The sequence below is a fragment of the Capricornis sumatraensis genome, chromosome 4 (assembly GCF_032405125.1).
Source record: "Capricornis sumatraensis isolate serow.1 chromosome 4, serow.2, whole genome shotgun sequence".
Classification (NCBI taxonomy): Eukaryota; Metazoa; Chordata; class Mammalia; order Artiodactyla; family Bovidae; genus Capricornis; species Capricornis sumatraensis.
The window spans coordinates 145,285,408-145,298,266 of NC_091072.1; the positions used below are offsets into that span (position 1 = coordinate 145,285,408).

Consider the following 12,859-nt stretch of genomic DNA (forward strand, 5'->3'; position numbering starts at 1 on the left):
GAAGACCTACAAGACCGTCTAGAAGATTTAAAAAAAAAAAATGTCCTTCTCATTCACAGGGGACTGGAATGCAAAAGTAGGAAGTCAAGTGATACCTGGAGTAACAGGCAAGTTTGGCCTTGTAGTACAAAATGAATCATGGCAAAGGCTAACAGAGTTTTACCAAGAGAACACACTGGTCATAGTAAACACCTTCTTCCAACAACACAAGCGACAACTCTACACATGGACATCACCAGATGGTCAGTACTGAAATCAGATTGATTGTATTCTTTGCAGCCAAAGATGGAGACGCTCTATACAGTCAGCAAAAACAAGACTGGGAGCTGATTGTGGCTCAAATCATGAGCTCCTTATTGCCAAATTCAGACTTAAATTGAAGAAAGTGGGGAAAACCACTAAACCATTCAGGTATGACCTAAATCAGATCCCTTATGATTATACAGTGGATGTGACAAATAGATTCAAGGGATTAGATGTGATGGACAGAGTGCCTGAAGAACCATGGACAGAGGTTCGTGACATTGTACAGAAGGCAGTGATCAAGACCATCCCCAAGAAAAGGAAATGAAAAAAGGCAAAATGATTGTCTGAGGAGGCCTTACAAATAGCTGAGAAAAGACAGAAGCTAAAGGCAAAGGAGAAAAGGAAAGCTACACCCATCTGATGCAGAGTTCCAAAGAATAGCAAGGAGAGATAAGAAAGCCTTCCTCAGTGACCAATGCACAGAAATAGAGGAAAACAAAGAATGGGAAAGACTAGAGATCTCTTCAAGAAAATTAATGATAACAAGGGAATATTTCATGCAAAGATGGACACAATAAAGGACAGAAATGGTATGGACTTAACAGAAGCAGAAGGTGTTAAGAAGAGGTGGCAAGAATATACAGAAGAATTACACAAAAAAGATCTTAATGACCCAGATAACCACGATGGTATGATCACTCACCTAGAGCCAGACATCTGGAATATGAAGTCAAGTGGGCCGTAGGAAGCATCAATATGAACAAAGCTAGTGGAGGTGATGGAATTCCAGTTGAGCTCTTTCAAATCCGAAAAGATGATGCTGTGAAAGTGCTGCACTCAATATGCCAGCAAATTTGGAAAACTCAGCAGTGGCCACAGGACTGGAAAAGGTTAGTTTTCATTCCAATCCCAAAGAAAGGCAATGCCAAAGAATGTTGAGACTACCACACAATTGCACTCATCTCAGTTCCGTTCAGTTCAGTTCAGTCGCTCAGTCGTGTTCGACTCTTTGCGACCCCATGAATCGCAGCACACCAGGCCTCCCTGTCCATCACCAACTCCCGGAGTTCACTTAGACTCACATCCATCGAGTCAGTGATGCCATTCAGCCATCTCATCCTCTGTCGTCCCCTTCTCCTCCTGCCCCCAATCCCTCCCAGCATCAGAGTCTTTTCCAATGAGTCAACTCTTCTCATGAGGTGGCCAAAGTACTGGAGCTTCAGCTTTAGCATCATTCCTTCCAAAGAAATCCAGGGGCTGATCTCCTTCAGAATGGACTGGTTGGATCTCCTTGCAGTCCAAGGGACTCTCAAGAGTCTTCTCCAACACCACAGTTCAAAAGCATCAGTTCTTCGGTGCTCAGCTTTCTTCACAGTCCAACTCTCACATCCATACATGACCACAGGAAAAACCATAGCCTTGACTAGATGGACCTTTGTTGGAAAAATAATGTCTCTGCTTTTGAATATGCTGTCTAGGTTGGTCATAACCTTTCTTCCAAGCACTCATCTCACACACTAGCAAAGTAATGCTCAAAATTCTCCAAGCCAGGCTTCAACAGTATGTGCACTGTGAACTTCCAGATGTTCAAGCTGGATTTGGAAAAGGCAGAGAAACCACAGATCAAATTGCCAACATCTGTTGGATCATCAAAAAAACAAGAGAGTTCCAGAAATACATCTATTTCTGCTTTACTGACTATGCCAAAGCCTTTGACTGTGTGGATCACAACAAACTGTGGAAAATTCTGAAAGAGATGGGAGTACCAGAGCATCTTACCTGTTTCCCAAGAAGTCTGTGTGCAGGTCAAGAAGCAACAGTCAGAACATGACATGGGACAATGGACTGGTTCCAAACTGGGAAAGGAGTATGTCAAGGTTGTATATTGTCCCCCTGCTTATTTAACTTATATGCAGAGTACATCATGCAAAATACTGGACTGGATGAAGCACAATCTGGAGTCAAGATTGCTGGGAGAAATATCAATAACCTCAGATATGCAGATGACACCACTCTTATGGCAGAAAGAAAAAAGGAACTAAAGCACCTCTTGATGAAAGTTAAAGAGGATAGTGAAAAAGTTGGCTTAAAGTTCAACATTCAAAAAACTAAGATCACCGTATTTGGTCCCATCACTTTATGGCAAATAGATGGGAAACAATGGAAACAGTGACAGACTTTATTTTCTTGGGCTCTAAAATCACTGCACATGGTGACTGCAGCCATGAAATTAAAAGATGCTTGCTCCTTGGAAGAAAAGCTATGGCCGACCTAGACAGCGTATTAAAAAGCAGAGACATTACTTTGCCAACAAAGGTCCGTCTAGTCAAAGCTATATATGGTTTTTCCAGTAGCCATGTATGGAAGTGAAATTTGGGCCATAAAGAAAGCTGAGCATCGAAGAATTGATACTTTTGAACTGTAGTGTTGGAGAAGACTCTTGAGAGTCCCTTGGACTGCAAGGAGATCAAAGCAGTCAATTTTAAAGGAAATCAGTCCTGAATATTCATTGGAAGAACTAATGCTGAAGCTTCAATACTTTGGCCACCTGATGGAAAAAGCTGACTCATTTGAAAAGACCCTGATGCTGGGAAAGATTGAAGGTGGGAGGAGAAGGGAATGACAGAGGATGAGATGGTTGGATGGCATCACCGACTTGAAGGACATGAGTCTGAGCAAGCTCCGGGAGTTTGTGATGGGCTGGGAAGCCTGGCGTGCTACAGTGCATGGTGTCGCGAAGAGTCAGACACGACTAAGCGACTGAACTGAACTGAATGGGAAGTATAACACAGGTAGCTCAACCTGGAGCTCTGTGACATCCCTGAGGAGTGGGATGGTGTGGGGTGTGGGGGTGAGGTTCAAGAGGAAGGGGATATATGCATACTTACAACTGATTCACGTTGTTGTATGGCAGAAACCAGTAGAGTACTGTAAAGGAATTATCCTCCAATTGAAAATAAACTTTAAAAAATAAATGGAAAAAAAAGGAATGTGCATCTATTCAGTTTCTAAATTAGAAGAGATCTTAGTGTGTGTGTGCTCAGTTGTGTCCAACACTTTGTAACCCCATGGCCAGGCTCCTCTGTCCATGGGATTTACCAGACAAGAATACTGGAATGTGTTGCCATTTCCTTCTCCAGGGGATATTTCTGACCCAGGCAGGCATTGAACTTGTGTCTCTTGCACCTCCTGCACTGCAGGCAGATTCTTTACCACTGAGCCATTTAGGAAGCCCCAGAAAGGATCTGAAGAACCTCATAATTTCCTGTAGATAGGGACCAGCATGATCAACTGTCTCAGCTTTCCTAGGACTCAGGGGTTTCTCAGGACAGGGAACTTTTAGCACTAAACCCAAGACAGTCTTGAGCAACCTGGATGGGTGGTCACTCTTGCAGGGGCTGAGCCTGTTTCACAGTTGAATTTGTTAATGTTTCTAACACAAAGTCTGGCACATAGGAGATAATTAATAAGCTCAATGGATATCTGTTGAAATGAGGGAAAATGGTAACCTAAGTAAAGGCAACTACTCAGGTGATACTAGTCATTTTGGGAGCAGAAATTGTGGGCAATATGGGTTAGGATCAGGTGGAAGACAATCTTGAATGTCAAGCTGAATAGCACGTATTATAGTTTACTGATAATTGGTATCCACAGAATGTTTTCAAACAAATAGAGTGACATGAAAAACTGTGTTTTTCCTTATTAAATCTGAATCGCTGAATGGGACAGTTGTAGAGTCTACAAGTTGAAGTTCAGGTAGAAGTTCATTAGGAGTCCAGATAAAAAGTGAAATAATAGACCTTCAGAACCATTAAGGGATCTAAGAGCTTCACTAACCTAATATATCTTATTTTTAAATTGGCATTTTCTTATTACAGTAGTTCCCTCTTATTCATAGGGGATACTTTCCAAGACCCTCAGTGAATGCCTTAAACCACAGATTGTACCCAATCCTATATTTCCTATACATAAATATATACATATGATAGTTTAATTTATAAATTACACATATGATACATATATGTAATTACATGTAAATTACACATATGATATATATACACCTATGATAAAGTTTAACTTATAAATTAGACACAGTAAGAGATTAACTACAGTAACTATTAATAAAATAGAACAGTGTGACAATATACCATAATAAAAGTTATGTGAATGTACTACTGTGACAATATAGCTGATAAAACAGCAGCTGCTAAGAGACTAATGGGTGGGCAGAGAATTCAGCATGGATTCCTATATACACTGAACAATGGGATGTTTTCTGTCCAGGTGGGGTGGCTTAAGATTTCATGATGCTACTTAGAATGGTGTGCAATTTAAAACTTGTGGACTGATTACTTCTGGAATTTTCCATTTAATATATTTTCAGGCAGAGATTGACCATGGGTAAGTGAAATCTCAGCAAGTGAAACTATAAATAAGAGGTGCTACTTGTATATGTTCTTTTTAGAAACTGTTTCTGCCATAACTTTCCTTCCCCTCCTTTCTTAAATGTTAGTATTTATATACAATACTAATGTTAGTTAGCAAGAAATGAAGGCCCAGAAGTAAGGTTCATTCAGCTCGTTTTAAGCAGGACTGGATAAGAAGCTGCTTTTTTTTTTTTTTTCCTGGCAAGGGGCAGTGACCTTACACCTGTTGTTGTTGTTTAGTCACTAAGTTGTGTCTGACTCTTTGTGACTCCATGAACCACAGCACGGCAGTCTTCCCTGTCCTTCACTATCTTTGAGAGTTTGCTCAAACTCATGTCCATTGAGTCAGTGATGCCATCCAACCATCTCATCCTCTGTTGCCTGCTTCTCCACCTGTCTTCAGTCTTTCCCAGCATCAGGGTCTTTTCCAGTGGGTCGGCTCTTTGCATCAGCTGGCCCAAGTATTGGAGCTTCAGCTTCAGTATCAGTTCTTCCAGTGAATATTCAGGGTTGAGTTTTTAGGATTGACTAGTTTGATCTCTTTGCTGTTCAAGGGACTCTCTAGTCTTCTCCAGCACCACAGTTCACAAGCATCAGCTCTTCAGTGCTCAGCTTTCTTTATAGTCCAACTCTCACATCCATACATGACTACTGGAAAAAACCATAGCTTTGACTAGACGGACCCTTGTTGGCAAAGCGATGTCTCTGCCTATCAATATCTAGGTCTATCATAGCTTTTCTTCCAAGGAGCAAGTGTCTTTTAATTTCATAGATGCAGTCTGTGTCGCCTGCATCAGCAGGCAGATTCTTTACCACTGAGCCATCTTGTAAGCCCGACCTTACACTACTACAGTGCTTTCATAGACTGCCACACTCGGACAAGGTGTTCACTGAGAGACAACCTACTGTTTTTCTTGAAGTTACGTTTATCTAGTTCTTAAATTCTGTGAATGTAACCTTCCCACTTTTTTGGTGTAAAAAACTATTACTTCTCTTATAAAATGATGGTCATAGTAGATTGCAGTTGGTAACGTCTTTCTTCAGCAAAAGTCCTCTGCGTCCCCTTATTGGTTTGTAAAATGAAAAAAATCTTAAACTTCTGCTTCACTCTCATGCTGCTTCTGGCTCAGATTTTACATGTAGATAAATATACATTTGTGATGGATATGACTGACCCATATTCTGTCTCCTTTGCATACAACTTCCTGTACTGCAGAGGCTAGAAAACCCACAACTATACATCCCAGATATTTTTGCCACTAGGATTCTGTTTCTAAATTATGATCTATCTGTAGTCTGCACATCCAAGAGACTTGAAAAGTAGAAGTGAGGTAGGAGCCACCTCCTGGCTGCTTTGGCGCTTGCTGCTGGCCAGCATGATTGTGAGGTGCTAGGCTTTTGGCAGCAATGTTCCGCATCCATGCGGTAGCTCTTGGCCACTGAAGGCTTTGAGGCAGTGTTAGCAACACTGCCTTCTGGATCACAGCCAGAGCATTGTGTTCTTGAATTCAACAGTTTCAGCAATAAAGCTTTGTTTTTCAAAAAATATTTATTTATACAAAGAGTCAGACAGGACTGAGTGACTAACGCTTTCACTTTCATTTAGTTCTTTGCCTGTGCTAGGTCTTTGATGTCGCATGTGGGATCTAGTTTTCTGACCAGAGATTGGATCTGGGCCCCCTGAAATGTGAGTATGGAGTCTTAGCCACCGGACCACCAGGAAAGTCCCAGCAATAAGTTGTGATTCCTCACCTTTCTTTCTTCTTTTCTTTTCTTTTTTCTTTTTTTAAAGGCTGTGCTGGGTCTTTGTTGCTGCATGACTTTTCTCTAGTTGCGATGAGTCGGGGCTACTCTCTAGTTGCGGCTTCTCTTGTTCTGAAGCACGGGCTCCAGAGTGAGTGGGCTTCAGTAATTGCTGCAGGTGGGTCAGTAGTTGCAGCTCCCGGGTTCTAGAGTACAGCCTCAGTAGTTGCGGTCCACAGGCTTAGTTGCTCTGGGGCATGCAGGATCCTCCTGGATCAGGGATCGAACCCACATCTCCTGCATTGGCAGGCAGATTCTTTACCACTGAGCCACTCAGGAAGCCTGATTGCTCAGCTTTCTGAAGCTCCCCTCCCTTGAGTGTGTTTAGTAATCTAGGAGCCGTTTCTGGGAAACAGCAGAGACTCTGCTCCTTCAGTTCTTCAAACGATTTTGTAAGCATGCATGTCCCTGTATTAAGGTATCTTCTGCTTAAAATAAAAGTGGTTTCTGTTTACTGCAAATAATCTTGACAGATACAACACTTGACTGAGCAGTAAGTCCACTGTTTCTTCTATACTTCCCCTACTTGCCTCTCCTCATTCTCTGCCTTCCCTTTCCCTCTTCTTTCTATAATACCAAATGCAGTATAACCTAGTGTCTTCATTCTTGGTCTTTTGAGGCCCTGTAGCTGTTTCTTGAGCCTCCAGATAAAAAGAAACCCACGATGGGCTTCCCTGGTGGCTCTGTGGTAAAGAATCCGCCTGCCAATGCTGGAGACATGGGTTCAGTCCCTGAGTCAGGAAGACCTCACATGCGGAGGAGCAACTAAGCCAGTGTGCCCCAACGACTGAGCCCACGTGTTGCAACTAGTGAAGCCCAGGTGTCCTAGAGCCCAGGCTTGGAAACAAAAGAAGCCATCAAAACGAGAAGCCTCCGCACCACAATTAGAGAGTAGACCCTGCTCACTGCAACTTGAGAAAAGCCCTCGTAGAAATGAAGAGCCAGCACAGTCAAACATAAATAAATGAATAAATTTTTTAAAAAAGAAAGTAACTCATGATCACAGTATTTCACAAGGTGGGTGGGAGGTGGGAGCAGCTAGTCTCCTAGAGGTTGAGGTTTTCCCTGACACCCGAGAGGCTATCTGACCCAGCGTCTGAGGTTCTCACTAATCAAGATGCCAGTGGTTTATCTTTACTCGCTGGAGGGCTTGGGTCTGTGATGAGGAACAACAGCAGTTCATTCCTTGGATTCGAGGTCCCCTGAGACACAATTTCTAGTTTGACTCATTGGGTATTATCATTGGGAAAGTGACAGTGCTTTACGTGTATGAATTATTAACCTAAAACTAATATTATATGTTTCCATATTCTTTTAATATTTCTAGGAACAAAACGCTTTTCTCTCATAAACACAATTTTTTTTTTGAAGGTTTAAGGTGTTTTCATTGATTAGAATTGTTTACAGTGTAATCATTCCATCATACCTATAATATACAATCATAATCAAATATCTGATACTAAAGTAACTTACTGATAAATTCTAATATTGAACACAGAGTAGTTCCATTTCTATTAACAATAAAAAACAAAACCACTGAGTTTCTCTCGGAAAATTTAAATTCTGGCCATTATTTTACAAGCTGGGAATCTGAGTAAGCCAACTTTGCGATGCCTTTCTCACTGTAGAAGTTTGCTCTGTTGGTGGACGTTTGCTTTGGGATTTCCTCTTGTCTCAAGCCATTCTTGCAAACGACGCACTTTGGGGACGGGACCTTTCAATCGCCCTTGCCCTCTGCCTTGGTCAGTGTTCTGGACCTGGCCTCTCAATCCCAGCTTTTTACCCTCCGCCTGAGTATATTTGCAGAACACTCCTTGCGCCTTCCCCAGTGTTTCCTAATCCACTGATACCAGCGTGTCCTCTTCTGCCATGCTGATGCTCAGTCCTCCTCATCGTCCTCCTCTCATGCAGCCAGGACTGCCTCTGCAACCACTGTGCCAACGGTTCTCCCAGGTGCGCAATCTCTGTGCCCAGAAAGCTTAGACAAACAATTCTCCAAAAAATTTTTAAAAGCTCCTTCCTTCCTTGTCCCACCCCTACTGCCACCTTGCTATAAGCAACATATACCAATACTTTATTATGCTAGAATTGTGTATAGCCTATAATTTTCCCATGGTACTCTTACTATTGCAAATACAGCTGCCTCTTGTTCCTTCTCCTATTTTTAAACTATGGCCATAGTGATACTGAAAGGCCAATATGATAGACTCCCTTGTAAACTATCTCGCCTAGGATATCCTGGAGAATCATAAAAAGATGGGATCACCTTGGACAAACAGAATGTACCTGCTACTTAATCTTGACCCAGAGCCCTTGCAGGCTCTGCAGTGGGGATAGTTATACTAATGGGAAGTCCTCACACTGGTCCCTCAATTTCCAAAGCACAATATTTAAAGCATTGCTGAAATTTAGCTCTAAGAAAAAGTCTGGACTAGGGAAAAAAATAATAAAGGTCTATTAATGCTGGGAAGCAAAGGAATTGCATAATTTACAGTATAGATGACATCTCTCAATTCAAATAGTTCTTCCTACCCTGGAATTGCTGATTGTAGGTTAAACATCTTATTTTTCATTCACTGGATGTAGAGCTATCTTTTCACTAACACCATCTATCTTTTCAATATTTTTAGGAAGTTATCTTAAGGGGAAATCTGCTTCCAAATTTTAAACGCCTCAGGGTGTTCAGGAGAAAATGGCAGCATTTTCACTGGTAGCTTTTCACAGGTAGGTAGCTTCTCCCAGGTAGATTCAGGGAGTAGACTTCTCTTTCAATTTATGGCTGGAACAATCCAGGTGGTAAGTGTGAAACATTTTTCCAGGATCATAAAACTGCCGTCACTTCAGTTCAGTCACTCAGTCGTGTTTGACTCTGCAGTCCCATGGACTGCACCACACCAGGCTTCCCTGTCCATCACCAGCTCCCAGGGCTTGCTCAAACTCATGTCCATCGAGTCCGTGATGCCATCCAACCATCTCATCCTCTGTGGTCCCCTTCTCCTCCTGCCTTCAATCTTTCCCAGCATCAGGGTCTTTTTCAATGAGTCAGTTCTTTGCATCAGGTGGTCAAAGTATTGGAGTTTCAGCTTCAGCCCTTCCAATGAATATTCTGGACTGATTGGCATAGATACCTTTAAAAACATATTTCAATGTCTGCAATATTTAGAAAGTGTGCCACATACTTTGTAAACGTGTTATTTTGTTTGGGTTCACAAGCTGCTATGTATGAGATACTGCTAGGCACCGGATATGCAACGATGCATAAAATACATTCCATATCCTAGGAGAAGGCGACGACAGAGGATGAGATGGTTGGGTGGCATCACCAACTCGATGGACGGGAGTTTGAGCAGGCTCCGGGGGTTGGTGATAGCCAGGGAAGCCTGGCGTGCTGCAGTCCATGGGGACGCAACGAGTTGGACACAACTGAGCGACTGTACTGATCCAAGTAGGTTTCTGTAATTTGATCAATGTCCTTTATTCAGACAAACTTTTATAGTTTCCTTCACCTCTACCCAGCCTCTCCCATTATTTTGTGAATGGTTTCTTTAGGAACCCACCTGCTTGGAACCTGTCATCCAGTCAGTCCTTAGCTTTCTAAACAAGAACCTCGGTTTCCCCATCCTTCCCCAAAGGCATGGTTAAACTCCACGTGTTTCCTTTCCTCCGTCTCATTCATTCTTTTGGGTAATATAAGTAAATGGAAAGTCTGGGACCAGAGGCTCATACGAATTTAACTATTACGTGTATTCCAGAAAACCACGGTACCCGCCGACTTCGCTGAGTAAACAGGAAACTATCGATCCCACGCAGGAAATGACCTTATTTGAGGGCAAGGAAGGTTTCGCAAATTTCCCTTTCCCTTCAGCTCCCTACTAAACTCATTTCCGGGTTTCAATCCATTTGGTCCTTCACCACAACAGCCGACTCCGTCTAGCTCTTCCCAGTCCCAGCCTAGACAGCGTCCCGAGAGTGTGGCCAATTGGCCCTGCCCTTTAGTGGACATTTTTATGCCTTGTTTTACATCACTACGAATCTCAACCAATCAGTAGTTGGGATGGGAGGTACCAAAATAAACTTCACTTCCTTCCCAAACAGCCGCCCCGCGCTTGCGTCATCCTGATAGATTACTTGTGCAGCCAACCAGCAAGCAGCCTTGGGCCCGGCCTACCTTAAACCCAATCAATTAAAATGAAGACGGGGAATTGGGCGGAGAATGGAAAACTTGCCCCCACTTTTGGAAATGGTTTGAAGGAGACGCGTACGGACCTCCTAAACTTAGAATTTGTGACCAGTTTTGCCTACTGTATGTCTCAGACGCCCCAGGTGTGTCTCCCCTCGGCCGCACCCCAAGATGAGCCCCCCCACCCCTCGTGTCAGTGGAACACGTTCCCATCCCGAGTCTTCAGGAAAAGGACCAAACCCCAAAGGGCCGAGCTGCCCTTGCTCCTCCCCGCGCCGCAGAGCAGGGGGAAGGAGAGACCCCGCAGACTCCCGCGCCAATCTTTCCATTCAGTGCGTCTCTCCTCCCTTCCCCACGTTCCCGGGTCGGAGCTGACACGGGAGTGGGAGGAGCCGACGGCAAGCAGGGTTGGCGGAGATGCTAACGCTTCTTAAGGTGGCGCCGAGCTGTGAGGTGCTTGGGCCTCCAAGCGGCTGGGATGTGACGTCCTCCTGCCTCCCAACTTCGCTTCCCATGGCAGTTTCTCATCTCTGGTCCCCTCACCTTAAGCCTGATTTTATTTTCAGAAAGAATAAACAGGTTTGGTAGAGAATATAAACGAATGAAACTTACAACAATAACGTAAAAGAAATCCAAACCATGGAGAGAACTTTTACGAGTAATCTCATCTTCTGTATTCTATCCTTTTCTCCCTGAGAGTTCCTTTTAAAGTAGCGGCTAGATGTGCAAATGTGGGCTCCAATTTTGTCTGATAAATATTTCTAAGTGAATCATTTGTGTGTTTGCTTTTTGTCTCCCCACTAGATCTGACGGCAATCTCTAAAGGAAGCAAGAGCCGGTTCCTTAGTGACTGTGGGTTACCGCCTACTACTCTTACGGAGGGTCCCCTGGAAGCTGGAAGAGCGGAGGTGGTATATTGGGCCTCCTGCCAGTCTTGCCTCTAATTCAGTCTTATCATTTGTAAAGTGGAAATAATAATAGCTACTATATACGTTCAGTGTGAGTACTAAAAGACTTCATGTAAATAAAAACATTGTGATCTGAAAGGTGTAAACAAACATCAGATAACATTACAAATATAAAGCATATAGTAAATATTTACAAGGGCTTCCCTAGCGGCTCAATCGGTAAAAGAATCCCCCTGCAATGCGGGAGGCCTGGGTTGGGAAGAGCCCCTGGAGGAGGTCATGGCAACCTACTCTAGTTTTATTGCCTGGAGAATCCCATTGACAGAGGAGCCTGGCGGAGTGCAGTCCATGGGGTCGCAGAGTTGGACACGACTGAGCTACTAAGCACACGCAAATACTGACAGTCGTTCGATAGCTTTTTAAACAGTATTAAAAAACTATTGATCTTGTAAAATTTCAAACACATGCAGAAGTAGAATAGTATTAAAAACAGATTCATGAAAAAAAGCCTATGTTGTCATAAGCAACATAGGGCTAGTTTCTTATTATCTATACCTCTTTCGTTTATCACTTGATTATTTTGAAGCAAATTTCAGGCATTCCATGACTAAATTCTTTAGTATGAATCTTAAAAAGAGAAAAATCTTTAAAAAAATAATAGCATAATTCTTTAACATATCTAAAATATAATAATTATTTTATATCACCAAAGTCAGGATTGAAATTTTGATTGAGAAATTGGTGTCTTTCCCAGTTCCTTTGTTCAAATCAGGATCCCCTGAAATGTCCATATATTGTGTTTGACAGGTGTGTCGTGTCTCTTGATCTGTATACATTGCATTTGGTTGCTATGTCTTTTAAGCCTCTTTCAACTTCTAGGTTCTGCTTCCTCCATGCTCGTATCTAAGTGCCTTCTGTGAGTGGAATCACAATCCCTCCCCAGCACTATGAAGTAGGTGATATTATTATCCCCATTTTACTGATGAGGAAACTGACTACCAGAGCAGTTAAATGACTTAAATTCTCAGTTATTGAGTGTCAAAGCTGGGATTTGAATACATGAATTTTATCCACTATACCATGTTTCATGTAATACACAAGTGTTTCATAAATGCTTCCAAAATATGTATTGTGGTATATTGGTCACCAATATTAGAAGAAGCATTTTGCTCAAGGTAGAATAGCACACATGAATAATTAGATACTAGGTTCGTTCTATTATTGAGAAGGGTGGATCCTTTACATTTTGATTCTGTTCCATATCACCTTCGTTAATAGAAAGTAAATGGAGAATA

General features: G+C 42.5%; 1 pseudogene; it reads right to left on the bottom strand.

The window, feature by feature from the left end:
• Nucleotides 1–8,046: 8,046 nt before the first annotated feature.
• LOC138079153 (acylphosphatase-1 pseudogene) lies at nucleotides 8,047–8,347 on the bottom strand (annotated as a pseudogene).
• Nucleotides 8,348–12,859: the final 4,512 nt, after the last annotated feature.